This window comes from Gossypium hirsutum, chromosome D04 (assembly GCF_007990345.1).
Source record: "Gossypium hirsutum isolate 1008001.06 chromosome D04, Gossypium_hirsutum_v2.1, whole genome shotgun sequence".
Taxonomy (NCBI): Eukaryota; Viridiplantae; Streptophyta; class Magnoliopsida; order Malvales; family Malvaceae; genus Gossypium; species Gossypium hirsutum.
Window position 1 is genome coordinate 45280345 of NC_053440.1, and position 16630 is coordinate 45296974.

Consider the following 16630-nt stretch of genomic DNA (forward strand, 5'->3'; position numbering starts at 1 on the left):
AAATAATTCAACAGAAACTTCTCAGTCATTTGATCCCAAGTCGTGATTGAACCCCGTAGAAGTGAATTCAACTATTGTTTTGCCTTACTCCTCAAAAAGAATGGGAACAATCATAAGCGTATGACATCATCAGTATTGCCATTAATCTTGAATGTGTCGCAAATCTCTAAAAAGTTAGCCAAATGAGCATTCGAATCTTTATCTTACAACCCATCAAACTAAACATATAGTCGTACCATCTGAATTATGTTCGAGTTCAGCTCAAAATTGTTTACAAAAATAGCCGATATGACGATACTCAATTCAACCCCAATTAGTGTGGGCTTAGCATAGTCAAACATAGTACAACGAGCAAGACGTGCAGGAGGCTGCTGATTATTTTGATTATCATTCATCTCCATAGTAATGTCATTTTGCTCTTGGTCATCTATTAAACTTTGTTGACCTTGCCTTGCTTTTCTAACTTCTCTACGATTTTTGCGAGCAGTTTTTCCAATCTCACTGTAAAAATTTAATGGTTCCAACGAGTTTCCTCTAGTCATAAACCAAAAGAACCTGTAAGAATAAAACAAAAGAAAAATTAAAATGTAAGAATTAAATTAAAAACAAAAAATATTAAAATAAAAATAAAAATAAAAATAAAAAAATTAATAGAAATAAAGTTTTCCTAATATTTTAGTCACTGACAACGATGCCAAAAACTTGATGCCCATGAAACCAACTAAAAATTTGAATAAGGCAAGTGCACCTATCAATTAATAGTATAGCTAGGATGAGCAAAGATATCATTCTCATGAAGACTAAAAGTATTAGTAATTGTCGCCTTTCTATTATTTAACCGATAAATTTGAGTGATTAATTAAAACTAAAATTAACTAATTTAATTAACTAACGAACACTACAAAGAACAAATCAGGAAAATAATCGAGTAAATAACCAAGAAACCAAACAATACACAGGAAAAAATTCACTTAGATTTCATCTGTTATTATCAATCTAAATTATGCAATTTCTTCACTTAGCATCTTGATCTATAGAAATCCCTAAATTATGTTAATATCTCTATTCAAGAATAAGAGCAACTGACTCTAACTTGATTAATTGAAATTTCTCTCTAATTAAAAACCATATTATCACATTAACTCGATCTATGGATTCTCCTATTAGATTTGACTCTAATACGGTAGATTTATGTCATCCTATTTCTAGGATTGCATTCAACTCCACTCAATTATGCAATATCTACTCTTAAACAATGTCTATTCCTCCTCTGATTTAAGCACATCAAACATGGATCAATTGTCTAAAAATACTAAACCAAGAATTAAGCACAAATAATTGAGAATAAGATCTAAGTCTTTATTGCATAAAATAAAAATCAAAAGATAAAATTCATCATAGGGTCCATCTCTCCTAGGTATTTAGAAAATTAGTTCATGCTTGCAAATAAAAACATCCAAAATACAGTATAATCATAAGAAACAAAGAAAATCATAATAATCTCTGAAGAAACAAAAAGGGAATCTTCAATCTTGATGGAAATCTGTCTAAGAATCCACTTCAATGGTTTTTTTTTACTTTTTTTCTTGAATATTCTATTACGGCTCACTCCCATCTTCTCATTTTTGTCATATATAAGTATTAGAATACTCAAAAAACCTAAAAATTACGTTTCCCCTCAATTTAGAGTCCAAATTTTTGAAATTGACACGCTTGCCACATGGTTGTGTGGCAGCCCGTGTAGCTCACACGACCGTGTGGAAGGGGTCAGCCCATGTGGCCCTTGTACCTTGCTCAGATTTGTTGGTTTTCACTCGTTTTTCACTCTTTTTGCTCTCAAAAGCTCTCATAAGTATAAAAACATGAATTTAAAGGATTAGGAGCATAAAATTCATCATTAACATCAAATAATAGCCCAACAATACATTAAAAATGAAACTAAAACATGTTACTTGTAGCATCTATCAGTGGTAAGATCTAAAATCTGCCTAATGAGTGAATTGTGTGTAGGTTGGTCAAGTATGAAAATTGGCGTAAATATATGCACCGATATTAGAAAAATACCCGCCAAAGACTGAAAGGAAATCCAAAAGTTTCGAGTTGAGGAGTTCAACAACAAACGCTCCAAGGTAACTTGGGTTAAAATTCACTAAGTTTGTTTGAACTTACAAACATCTATTTATGATGCAAGTTCTGTTTAATGAGTTGGTATGCCAGGAGGGACCAAGTCAGGATTGCGCCAAGGTGACAGTTCGAGTTGCGATATTGTGCATACAAAGGGCACCATAGTAATATGGCACTTAGTTCTTTACAACAAAGTTTTAAGTTGTAACGTCATATGTTGCATTTGAAAATTTGGTGTAATTATTAAACATTCTCTTTTATTAAATTTTTATTTTTAGACAGTAAATAAATGAATAAGAAGTATGTTTTAAAATGATTTTGCGCTTGTCGTAAAAAATTTACTAAATGGTTAAGTTTTGTAACATCTAATATCCAGATCCAGTATTTTCGGGTGGGATATAGGGCGTTACAGTTGAATTGTCTTTTTTAACTTTTCCTAGTAAAAAAATATTATAGAATCATGTGCAATTAATGTAATTGTGTAAAAATAGGGTAAAAGAAATCAAATCATTTAAAAAATTAATCAAAATCAGAAGGAAAACATAAAAGGAATAAAAGAACTTATCTTGGGTCATTAGCGGTTTATAGAGCTTCGACCATCACTTTGCAAATCCCAATGGTGAAGAAATAGCCACCATTAAGAAAAGTAACATATCTCAAAATTAGACCGATCTAACGACCGATGAGAAAGATTTGGGTTCGAGAAGCTTGGAAATCTCTTGGAATATTTGAAAATTTCTAGTGATTTTTCAAGAAAAGCATTTAGAGAAAAGAAGAAAGGAGGTTTCATGCTTTGCTTTGGGTGCTTTTGGACGATGTTTCATCATCAAAGTGAAGCGACGATAACACAACAAGAAGCTAGCGCTAAGGTTGAAGGGAAAAAGAGGAGGAAAAGGAGAAACAATAGTGAGAAGAGAAGAGTGCACCTGTTGTCAAGAAAATGATCGGTGACGACACGAGAGAAGTGGCGACCGCAACATTGGAGAAGCGATGACGATAGTCCAGGTGGCTAGGGTGTCTATGGAGAAGAAAAAGAGAAAAGAAGATAAAAAAAATAAAGGGAAAATAAAGAAAATAAAAAAAAGATTTAAAAACATAAAAGCCACGTGGATTTATTGTGTTAAAAAATACCCACATAGATGCCACATCATATTTTAAACAGCTCCATAGTATTTCTATTGAAAATATATCAAATTGACAAAACATTATTGTTTAAGGGCTAAAAGAAGTAAAAAGAAAAAAGAAAAGAAAAGAACAAGTAAAGGGCTAATTTAATTTTTTAGAGAAAGATTGAGGGTAAAAAATGTCATTATGCCTCTCTTTTTTCTTCTTCTTCTTTCATTTGTTTGTTATATAATTTTGTTACTTTTTGTTATTTATTAATTCTTCTACTTAAATCTTAAAGTTGCTAACTTTGCACTAGTTAAAGTTTAAAGTTGAGTAATTTGAAAAGTTAAAATTTTTATTATTTATTACTATAAATGGTAAGAAAATAGTAATTTTATATTTTTTTTAAACCAATTGGTGTACAATGTTTGGGCAGGTACAATTAGAAATAGAAAATAAAATATTAAATAAGATAAGTGGCAGAATTTAAATTTTAAATATGATTAAAAATTCTTACTATCAAATTGTATGTGTATACATGATGATAAAATGGTTGACATAAAATAAATAAATACCATGTGCCCCAAAACCCCATTTTCATCATTGTAGAAAATCTTGAAAAAAATCCAATCTCCAGCTCTCTCACATGTGAATCAAATTATCATTTTGGTTGCTTCTTTTTCTCTCCAAACTTTTCCCATCTCATATCTCTAAGACTACTATATTTAGAACCCACCCCCATGTGCCCTCACTTATTGCTTTATATACATAATACATCTTTTTCGATTTTAATATATTTTCTTCGGTTTTCCGATTTATTTTTATTTGTATTGTCATGATGTATTTTTTATAAAATTTTTACTACTGTTAATATTTGATATATTAATAATATTTATTTCAAAAAGGAAGATTATTTATTAATATTTTATAGAAGAAGTTGAAAACTCGTGGTATATATTTTTGTTTCCTAATAAAATATATTATATTCTCTTCTGGATTAAATTTCACTTGTCTTTTCCTGAATGCCATTTTGTTGGAAAATGTCTCTTACAAGGTGATGTGAATGTTGAATAATGAAGGCCCTAAAGCAAGTTACACCCTTTCAATAAAATAAGTTATTGAATCACATCCATTATACGAAATATATATGGGAATTTGAAATGGGTGTGATTTCATTAATTAAAACCAGATCTAAGTAAATCTCCCTCACCGGCTTCGCTGCTCATGCATGCATGCATACCCCATATCTTCTCATATAGTATCTATATTAAAAACATTCCATTTATCATTCATCCAAAATTTACGTATATGATTAAGTGGCTACAAAATGCATGATAGAAGTGAAATTTAAGTCATATAGAGGGGGTTTGACCTTTTGCATATGATTAAGATGAATAAATTAACAAGTCTTTGGAAACAATTACCACATTGTCTCTATTTTTTGTTCAACATGATAGCAAACTCTTCTCATTAATACATACTAGTATAGGCTATTAAATTAAACATAATCTACTCCAATCTTAAACCTTCAAAATTAAAAAAACCTTTGAACATAATCTACTCCAATCTTATTCTAAACAACAAACAATGTAAATAAAACACAATATTGATTGAAAATGTAGCAACATGCATTTTTTTCTCTCTAAACTATATAAATGTAATTGCTTGATTCCTAATAATTTTCTAAACTATGTATCTTACTTGGGTAGTTATATTATATTTCCCTCTCCAATGCATTAAAACTTAAACATATACCCCTCTATATATAATTTTGGTTTATATTTCATACAAAAAAAAAAACTAGATATAATTCTTAACTCCTCTTTAATCTTTCAAATTTTAATCTTCATATTTTACAAAAATTGATAAGTTAATCCAATCAGTAACACTATTGAACCTTACTATTAAATTGTTGATCTAGGAAATAGCACATCGTCAATTTATATGCAATGAATTGACAAAAATTAATATTTCAACAATTTATATACAATAAACTAGCAAAATCAACCATTAAAATTTATGTATTTACCAAAAACTAAGTTAACTTCTCGATTATCCTAAAATACAATGATCATATTCTAACAAATTAAAGTTAAAATATTTTTTTTGAATTTTTGTAAAATAAAGGGATGAGAATTATAAATAAAAAAACCCATTGAAACTGATATAACCTAAAATTAAATTAAATTTTATTCACAACTTAATAATCTTACATAACAATAACAATTAAAATACAAACAAATTATACAACGAATCAAATAAACTTAATTAACAATATGATCAAGACAATATGCAAAAATTAAGGCTTATGTTTTATACTTGAAATTCAGAATTAGGAGAGTGTTGTTCTTGTCATCTTTTTATTCTGTGATCATGTGAATAAATAGTGCATAATATACAATATTGTAAAAATCGAACCATTAGTTAAACTAATTAGACCATCGATTTTCAGTTCAATTGATTGATCACCAATTCAATCATAAAAAATAATAAAAAAATCTTAAAAATCCACAAAGAAAATTAGAAAAAAAAAACACAAATAAATAATAATAGGAAAATAAACATTCATTTTATAAATTATAACAACAAAATTAAATATTTAAACTAGCTTTAACCCAATTCAACGGATTTTTAATCGATTCGATCGATTTTAGTAGTTCAACCGATTTTTATTTATTTTATGGTATGGAATGTGAAGGTGACTTTCTAGGTCTACAACCCAAGTGCATGTTATATTCAAGTAATAAAATATTGGGGGTCTGAGGTCGATTCACAGAGAAGTTGATTAGAGCTAATTACAAGATTACAAGTATTATGCTAGAACAAAAATTTAACACTTAATTTTGGAATAAGCATTGATGATGAAAGTAGTAGCTAGAAACACTAGAAATAAAAAGTCAATGCAAGAAATTAACTAAAAATAATAAAAAGCAAATACCTGGAAGAAAATATGTTAAGGCTAGAGGATCAACTCTTGGTGTCATATTAACATTGAATTTTAATATTCAATGTTATTACTCAATTAGAATCCACACATAAATGGAGGTCCCAAACAGATGATCTAGTAATGTACGTCCACTAATTAAGCATATGAATCCATGAGCTAAGGTATGTCAATAAATGGAGTGTCCAAAATGATTGTCCAATAAGTTCAAGAGTTTAGCAAATGATTCCATAAGCAAAGGATGGTGCAATATGATAGTTCAACTGTTTAAGTTCAATCCAACCATATGATATTTGTAACGCATCAAATTTTGAACATTTGTTTGACAAATTCTGTCAATAATTAAGTCTCTATATTTGTGGTTAAGTGTTCTATTTATGTGTTTGAGATCGAGGGTTTGAGCATTCCTTCTTGAATTTTACTATTTATTTTGGTTTAACCCCTATCCTTGAACTCTTGACTTAAGTTTAATTATGTGTGATTCTGTGACAAGAATGAATTTGCTGATTTAATGGTTAAGCTTTTCTATATCTTTTAGTTCTATGTTTGAGTCTCTGCGTATGCAATAAGGATATATGTTTTTATACTATTCTGTAAAAATTATGTTATTTTAAAATTTATTTGAATGGTTTCTTTCTCTCTCTTCTTTTCTTTTTATGTTTTCCCCTTTTGTTTGTTCCTGTCGTTCTTTTTCTTCTCCAGTTATATAATTTTTTCTTTTTCCTTATTTCTTTTTATTAATTCTTGCTACCGTTCTGTTGAGGGAAGTACGCATCTCATTGTTTCAACTAAAAGGTTAATCGTGTAAGTTGTCATTGAATTTTTTTTAATATTCGTTCTTGTAGGTTTTTGCCAAAACAATTGGTTCTTGCTTGTTTGTTCGATTTTTCTTGTTTTAAGTTTCGATTTGATTTCTTTTAGGCGAGGATCTTGACGGTAACGTCCCTTGAATGAGTTAGCCTCTTGTGTTGCTATTTCGTACGAGGGTGAGTGCCTAATTTTTTAGTTGGGTTTTGCGTTAAAGTTTTCATCATAATTTGGTTTGAATGTTAAATTAGGGCTTTAGTTTGATTTCATCGTGTAATTGGACAATTGGTTGTCGTTTTTAAGGTTTGGGATCACCTCTACTGCTTCTACGTCAAACCCATACTAGATGTGTAACGAAAACTCAAAAGCATATGAACGATAGAGACTGAAAAACATAGCTATCGATGCCACACGGCTGTGTGTTAGGCCTTTTGGTAGGCTGTGTGAGCCACACAGTTGTGTGTCAAGCCGTGTGGTAGGCCGTGTAACTTACTGTTTTAGAATTAGAGGCACATGGGCTAGATGTAGTGATCCGAAAGTCAGTGGTATTGGCAAGTGTATTTTCGGGACTCCATTTCCATAAACGGGGCTCGTAAATGTTTTTATTAAATAATTATGAAGTTGCCTTAGAGACGAATTGAATGTTAGTTAGATAGTTTTATTGAATTAGTGTTCAATTTAGGTTCAATGACTAAATTGTTTAAGTGATAGAAATACGAATTGATATTAAATTATAAAATGGAATTTAATTTAGGGGTTTATAAAGTAATTAAGCCGTTATATTTATGTTTCAATAGTGGCCGATTATGGCTTATAAATTATAGGTATTATATATATTATGTATATTATAAAAATTTAAGTTAAAATTGTGGTTAAAATAGTTATATAATAAACAAAACTTAATTAATAAAATAAAGTGGGAAAGAAATAAAAGGCATTTGATATTTTCTTTCATGCAAAATCGAAAAGAAGGAGAAGAGATTAAGGGAGAACGACTTTAGGTGTAACAACTCGGTTTAGACCCTAGTCGGACAGTGGTTTCAGGACCACAAATCTAAGTCAGAAAAATATTTTAATATTATTTTTTGTGCTTATAGTATGAGAATTGACATGTGTGAAATTTTCGTGATTTGATTTATCCGTTTGTGTTTTTAATTTGAAAAAAAAGGGGGCTTAATCGCGTAAAATGTAAAAGTGGCTAGCTAATTGTTAAAGTGCTATTTTGCTATGGCTTTTATTATGTGGGGTGCTTATGTTGATATTTAGCCATTAGAGTTATGCATGGACACATTTAGACAACCATTATAAAAGTTATAATTAAATACTTAAGGTTAAAATAGTAAAAAGTAAAGTAATATGTAATAAAATAAATAAAACATGTTAGTGGAGGATTCATTCATCCATATTGCCAAATCTTGAAAGAAAAAAAAAAGAAAGAAATAAGCAAGCTAGGATTCGACCATTTCAATCTTTGAATAAGGTATGTTAGTTGACCGGTTTTTGATAATTTTTATGTTTTTGAGATCGTTGCTTCGTGTTTTAGCTAGCCCGTGCTCTAATTTTTGGTATTGTTGATGAATTTGAAATTTGCCATTGATGATAGCTTGTGTTTTTTGTTCTTTGGTGATGGAAATAAATCTTTAATGTTTGATTATTATGTTTAATTAAGTAATTTTTGATAAAAATCCAAATTAGGGATTTATTTGTGAAATTAGAAAATTTAAGGGTCATAATGTGAAATAAATAAAATTAATGGGCTGCTAGGGACATAGGGAGAATTCGGCCTAACTAGAGTTTAATGAAATTTTGAGTATTTTGTGTTGTTTTGAAATAGAGACTAATTTGTGAAAAAGTCAAATGTTAGGGGCTAAAGTGCAAAATGCCCAATCATGTGTTTTTGGATGTAATTGAAGGAATTTGTAATTAAATAAGTTAAATTTGAATTGATTAGATCAAGAAAAGAAGAAATTGGATTTGGATCGGGGGAAGTCGAAAGTTATTGATTAGTAGTTCCGGTCCATTCATGTCAGTACGAGGTAAGAACATAAGTACTTATATATCGTTAAATTTGAATGTACATATTTTATAAGTGCCGAATTAAATTATTACAAATGTATGTGTATATGCTGAATTGAATTAAGCATGGGAGTATTACTTATGAGTTTGGATCAATCGAATTACGACGTCCGAAAGCCCTGTACGAACCTTAGGAATAGTTAGGATACTTATGTCATGACATAGGATTCCGATATGTGATTACGTGTAAGACCACATCTGGGACGCTGGCATCAATTTGCGATTTATGTATAAGACCATGTCTAGGACATCAGTATCGTATAGGAGTTCGTGTAAGACCCTGTCGGAGATAGTGGCATCGATATTTGATTTCATGTAAGACCACGTCTGGGACGTTGGCATTGAATGAGCTTTGCGAGTTATCCGAGTATCCTATTTAATTCCAAAGGGTTCAACAGGAAATATCGAGTTAAGATCGAATGTAAAAACGAGCTAAATGGTTCAGGTATGTACAAAGTTAAATGATTATGAAAAAGGTAAGAGTTGATATATATGTGATCATAAGAATTACATGAGAAATGTGATTGTACATGTGTATGGAACTAATTACACTTGGTTATTTCGAATTGAATTATGGATGTATTCGTGATGTTTTATTTGCTTATGACTTACTAAGCTATTCAAGCTTACTTTGTGTGTTTATTCGATATTTTATAGATTTTTGAAAGCTAGCTTCGAGCTCAGGGATTGTCAAGGATCATCGTCACACTATCGACTATTATTCGGTACTTTTGAAGTTTGTAATTAAGACATATGGCATGTATAGGCTAGTTTTCATATGTTTGGTTTTGAAATTTTGTGTATAAATAGCCATGCGAAAATGGCTTGATCATGATGTTAATGTTTGTGAGAATTTAGTCATGTTTTAAGCTTATTATGGAAGTATGTTTCATGGTATATAATGCATAAGTTCTTATAAACTAAGTTAGGTATAATTGATGGTTTGTATATTGGTTGATTAGGTATGATTTGTGAAGGCAAAGCATGCATATAATTTATGCTCGAGTGGTTAGTTATTTAGGTTCGGTTTCTAAATGGCAAATAATGAATATGTTTCAGGTAAATGTCGTTAATCTCATGTGTAAGTTTAAAGTGACATTTTGATGTTTGCATTAGGCTATGAAACGGTATAATTAGATTAATAGTGAATGGTAATATTAGTATAAATTTTGAGGTTAATTTTGCTAGCCGAATAGAAATGAAAATTTGTTATGTATGTGTAATTTTGACATGATGCTAAACTAATAAATTTTGGTATGTTTTAATTTGGTAGATATGTTTAAAAATGGTTCGATCGGTTATGGTAATATGCGCATGATTTTTGTACTGTGAAAAGAGGTATATTTGGCCATGTGATAATGCTAGCTAATATCTTTTATGTTAATGAATATTATGCCATGTGATATGATTGGTATGGATTAAAAATGTGGATGGGTATAGATACACAAAATGGTATGTTTAGTATTTAGTTAAAGAAATGAACTTGTACTATAGGAAGTATTAATGCTTGTTTGGTTCATGAGATGAAAAATGTTGGTTTATGATTTTGTCATTCGCATGCTATGAAATATGATGGTCATAAGGTTCGAGTTATGTGTCTATAAAGCATATGTAGTATGGTTTTGATGCAAGTTATTTGATTCGAAAATTTGATTATATCCATAATATTGATATGGTTGAATTTTGAAACATGGTTTGTATATGTAATATGATTAATAATGTATGTTTAATTTTAATTGGTTATGTGCTTATATATATATGAGTTTGACTTATACAAATGAGTGGATGATTGCTATTTGAATTTGATTGAAAATTATTATAAAAAAAATCGTGCTGGAGTTAATATAATTTATTCATAAATTCAAATGAATGATTGTTCTGAGTTGTGTTTAGGTCGGTAATGCCTCGTGACCCTAATTCGGAGACGGATACGGGATAGAGGTGTTACATTAGGGCTTCAAATCGGTTAGTATATTTAGGTCCTTATTGCATAATTTTTTTTTTTGTTTTTGGAACCTAATATCATGAGTTAGCTTACCCATATTAAAAGTTTTAGAATATTTGAGGTTTATAGAAGTTGCTACAATTGAGAAATTGAAGTTCTTGATGTTATTTTGATAGATTTTAAGGGTAAAAGTGAAATAGGATTATTTTGTAAACTTAATTGATAATTTTGTACAATAAGGACTAAGTTGTGCAAAATTTAAATTTAAGGGCTTAATTAAGAAGTAGGAAGTCCTATAGGGACTCTAGAAAATTTTAGTCGAGGGTTTATGATAAAATATGTTAGCATCAGTTTCGAGGATTAAATTGAAATTTATGTTAAATTAGTATAAATTTTGTAATTAAATATGAATTGGTATATAAAAGGTTAATTTATTATATCTGTTTCATTCGTAGCTAACGTTGAATTAGAATCCTTGAGTAAGAAAGGAAAAAGGCAAGGTTGTCGACGAGTAGTTCAAAAATTACGGTGTGTGTTTCTATAATCTAAACTGTTTAAATTGTTGTATTGAGCATTTGCATTAAATAGTGAGTTAAGGTAAGTTACAACATTGATTTAATGTGATATGTTTGAAATGGTTGAATTAGTTACTTGTGATTAGGATTGTATTGAGTATTATTGAAATTGAAATTGATTATGTTATGGAAAGAAAAGATGTTGCTAAGAGCATATATTCAAATGATTGAATTATTTGGATTGATGAAATTGTATTGTGAAATTGGGAAGTTGATTTATGAATTAAATTTAGAATTTCGTTACCCTATTAACTGTTTGGGTAAGGTCGGGTATAATTGGCATGCCATAGGATAGGAAGAGTTCAGAGTTTACGACTACATGTCAGAGAGTGCTGGGCACTCCATTTGTTAGTTTTACCGGCCAACGCAGGGCGCAATTTATTTTTACAGATTATTTCGTCAAGCAATAGGTATCAAATTTGGTGTGTTGGTTGGACCCGCGTATTCGAGTCCGAATCATGTTAATAGGGGAAATAAATACAAAGTGATGAAATTGGAAATGAAAGTAGAAATAAAGATGGAAATAAATTTTGTATATTTTATAATGAATGTATTAATGGAAATGTGATGATTCATGAAATTTCATATGCTTAAATTGAAGTAATATATGTTTCTTTACATTACTTGAGTTGCATTTTTGTTAAGTAATTGAATATCTTGTACCATGTTTTAATACTTTGATTATGGAAGCACCACTGAGTTATACTTAGCGTACGTTGTTTTCTTGTGTGCAAGCTAGGTACCTAGTAGATCTGAGCCTACGCCCCTAGGCCTAGGTCTGAGCCGTATCTAATGAAAAGGACAAGAATCTAGTGTATCTTAGTCTACAAATTTTGGAAATAATACGAACACACTATACATTTAATGAAAAGGACAACATTACAATTATTTCTAACACATTTAAATCTACGATTTAATCTATTGAATTCTGTTTGGCCTATTAATTAATGTTTTCTTTCACATTTACGTCGTGAGATTAGAGTGTAGGAATTATTTGTTGATAATTTTAATTTGATTAGCATGAATATTATTGTCAATGTAGAATGATATGAGTTCAAGTGTGTTGAAACACATTATTCTCCTATTTATGGGCTGGGGAGGAGCTATAGGTAGTTTTAGGCATTTTGCAAAAATAAAAAATATAACCAGAATGTATAATAAAATTATTAAAAAGAAAAAAAAAACATTATCGATGTGTTTACTAATAGCCTTGATTCAATAACAAAATTGAAGTATAAAATTCTTATATTCGAGTATCATTTATGTAAATTTCCCATTTGAATTTTATTCTAATTTAAATTTCATCATAAATCTTATCTATATTTACTTTAATTTAGTTCCAATATAATCGTGTTAAGTTTAGAAAGAAAAAAAAAAGGGAAACCCATCATCTAAAGGTTTAGAAATGAAGTAGCTTTGGGCGATGTACCCATACATAGCGAGGTGTGGGTGATATCTTGCAACGAAAATGAAGGGGCCTTATAAGGGCTTCTTCTTTTTTCTTTTTTCTTTTTTGTAAAATATGTTGAGCCGATAGCTCTCGGCTCTATGATCCATTTGACAATATCGGCTTCGCTAAGTCAAGGGTAAATGTCGGGTAATCGGGTCAAGTCGGACAAACATGATTTTTCATTTTTTTGAACATATTCGAAAGAAAAAATATATATCTTTTATATTTCAGCCTTGTCAGCCTACGCATCTCTACTAACATTAAAATTTTTACTTTGTTTAATTTCACAAATAATCCAAATTTAATTTAATTATTTAAATGGTTAATTAACTCAATTAATATAAGAAAAAAATTAATCGCATCAAAGATATTTAAATTATGACCCTCATTTTAAATTAGTTTCTAAATTTTAAAACGTTCTAATTACATTTTTCAACTATCAATATTAAATTAATCAGGCCTTTTCATTATTGAAGCCGTTATTTTAAGCATTCCAAGACATGTATAATTTAAAATGAAATTTTAAAGAAAATTAAAATATTGTCGCATAATTTTTAAAATTAAAAAATAAAAATAGAGTAAAATAGAAAAAAGAGTATGAACTATTGTTTCTGTAAAAGCTTTGAAAACCATAAAATCGAGATTTTTACAACATACATTTTTATAATATTTATTTTTCTTTAAAGTTTTCATTTTAAATTATACCACATAAGATCTGATGTCTCATTTAACAATTAAATTAATGAATTTAGTAATGAAATGAACTTATTGAAATAATATCGATAATCGGATGATGTAACTAGAATTTAGTAACAGCGTCGAAAACTTGATGAGTGAAATTCGTAAAACAATTGCATGTATCAATCGAAGTAATTAAGTGATGAGAAGATGTTATTCTCACGGGGACTAAATCCTAACTTGCTAAGTATTAACTATTCAATTTTTATCTAATCCAGATCAATAAAATAAATTCTAATTACTATTAAAATTAACTAAGTTAATTAAGGAGATTTTATTAAATTAAAATAATGAAAATTTTTAAATTTCTCAATCGATTTTAAATATTTGAAACTTTAACTTTACCTAAACCAGTTAACCAATTGTTTATTTTTCACTCAATTATCCCATCTATATAATTACTAACCTAATATTTAATAGCATTCACCACACACTTCTAATATTTAAAGAAATTAAAACAACAACGTCAATTGAGTATTAACTCAATTGGCATGAGTATTGTTATCAAGAGGATGTGGGTTTGAGTGCGCTGAAACACATTATCCTCCTATTCATGGGTTGGAAAGGGGCTATAAGTAATTTTAGATATTGTGTCAAAAAAAAGCAAATATCATTGGAACCTATAATGAGATTGTTTAAAATATATATATATAAAACAACACCATATGCATGTTTAGAAATTAAAAGAAGTGAGCATGTTTTAGGTTGTGTTTAGAAGTGCTTCTGAAATGAAAAACACTTTTGAAGTAAAATGAATGTTAAACAAATAACTTTTGAAGGAAATTTTTGACTTTTCAAAAGCAGATTTCTCGAAATGGAAAAGTTAAAATTTTTAGTTTTTCTCTCTCAAAATCACTTTTAACAGCTTAATTACTTTTTCACCCCCTCCAACATAAACCTGTTCATGGGTTGGATCATTTGAAAAGTGAAAGGGTTTGGGTAAAAATATAGACCAAAAAATGAGCTTGGGCAAAAAAATAAGGCCTGTTTAGAAAATGGACCGGGCCTTGGGTAAAGATTTTTTGGCTTGAGCCAAACTCAAATATGCAAAAAAAAAAAAGATGTGTTTTTTTACTGTTTTGTTGTTATTTTCTTTTTGTTTTTTTTTTCACTATTTTGCTACAATTTCATTATTATGTTATTACTATTTTGTTGTTATTGTTTGGATATTGTATAAGTCTTGTTTTATTGTTAATTTTATTACTATTTTAGAGGTATTTGCTTGTTAAGTTGCACCTATGTTAGTGTTATTTAGGTATACATATTATTTCTTAATTTATTTTCAATTTGTTGGGAAACATTTATTTTAATATTTTTAGTATTTTTGATGTATTGTATATATTAAAAATTTATATAAAAAATAATATAAAAAATTAATACTAGAAGGCCAGACCCGCATTTTAACATTTTTATCCTAGCCAAGAATGGGCAAAATTTTAGGCCCATTTTTTGGCCCAAGCCTAGCAAACGGGCTTAAAATTTTGGTTGGGCCTAGCCCGAACCATGGACACTTCTACTCCAACACTTGGTACTTTCCCTTTTTCTGGTTAATTGCTTAAAAAAATATTTAAATTTTATTTTTTATATATTAAAATATTAACAATAAATTATAATAAATTATTTTCTATATTCTTATTAAAATATCATAATAGTAATTAATTTAAACATTATTTAAATATTTATTTGTTACTTTATAACATTATGTCTAAAATGAACATTTTATTTCTCAAAAACATTTTTTTACAGTAATAATAAATATTTAAAATCTTAAACCAAACTTCTCAAAATCACTCTTCCAAAGCATTTTTTAAAAACATTTCTCGAAAGTAATGTTAAACTAGCCGTTAGGTGATGTATCCACACCGAGGTGTGGGTGATATCTTGCAACGAAAATGAAGGGGCCTTATAAGGGCCTGGTTGCTATTTTTCAATTTTTTTTGGGGGTAAATTATGTTGCAGGAGGATTTGGGTAAAATTATATATATATATTTCAAATGGTGGTAAAAGTTTTAAAAAAAATTAAACTTTAATAATAATAATTTTCCCAAAGAACAAAAAAGTCATGGAAACGAAATGAAGTGATATTACATATGTACAATTTGTGGCGCGGCTTGTTCTTTCAAAAGTTATGGCAATAATAGTGATACTTTTAGCTTTCATTTCCTGGACATGTCTTTTAGAAAGATTACAACAATAGAAGAATTATCATTTCATATAAAATGTTTTAACCAATACATGTTTTTTTTTATTTTGAAATTGAAAACATTAAAGCATTTAAAAATAAATACTAAAAGATTAAGTGTTGAATTTAAGTAATAATACATGATTGACATGTTACTTAAAATTAAGTATTAGACTGTTTGATAAATATAAAATTTTTATCCTTAATTTTACTATAAATATGAAATATTCCGAATAAATCATACTATTAAATATAAAATATAAGAAAAATATTATATCCAAAATAAAAAAAGAGTTGAAAGTTAATGTATGATACGAAATTTCGTTGGAAAAAACAACAAACTTCAGTTCAATACTATTATCCCCATTCATCTACTGCAGTAAAAGAATCAAAATGCAACTCAAGATGTAGTATAAGGAGTATTATGTACTTTGACCTACAATAATTTATTAGATAAAATAAAATCAAGATTCAAGCTTTGAACAACTGTAGTTAGATTTTTTTTTTTTGCACCAAATATAAAATAAGAACATTGGTCGTATTTTGAAAGGTGAAATAGTATGTACGTTAGCCTGTTGCTTCTTTCATGCATCAAATCTGAACTGATTAAATTAAATCCAGTGTCATATATTATATAGATATCGTGATTAGCATGGTCATTCATAGATTAAGACAACACTTA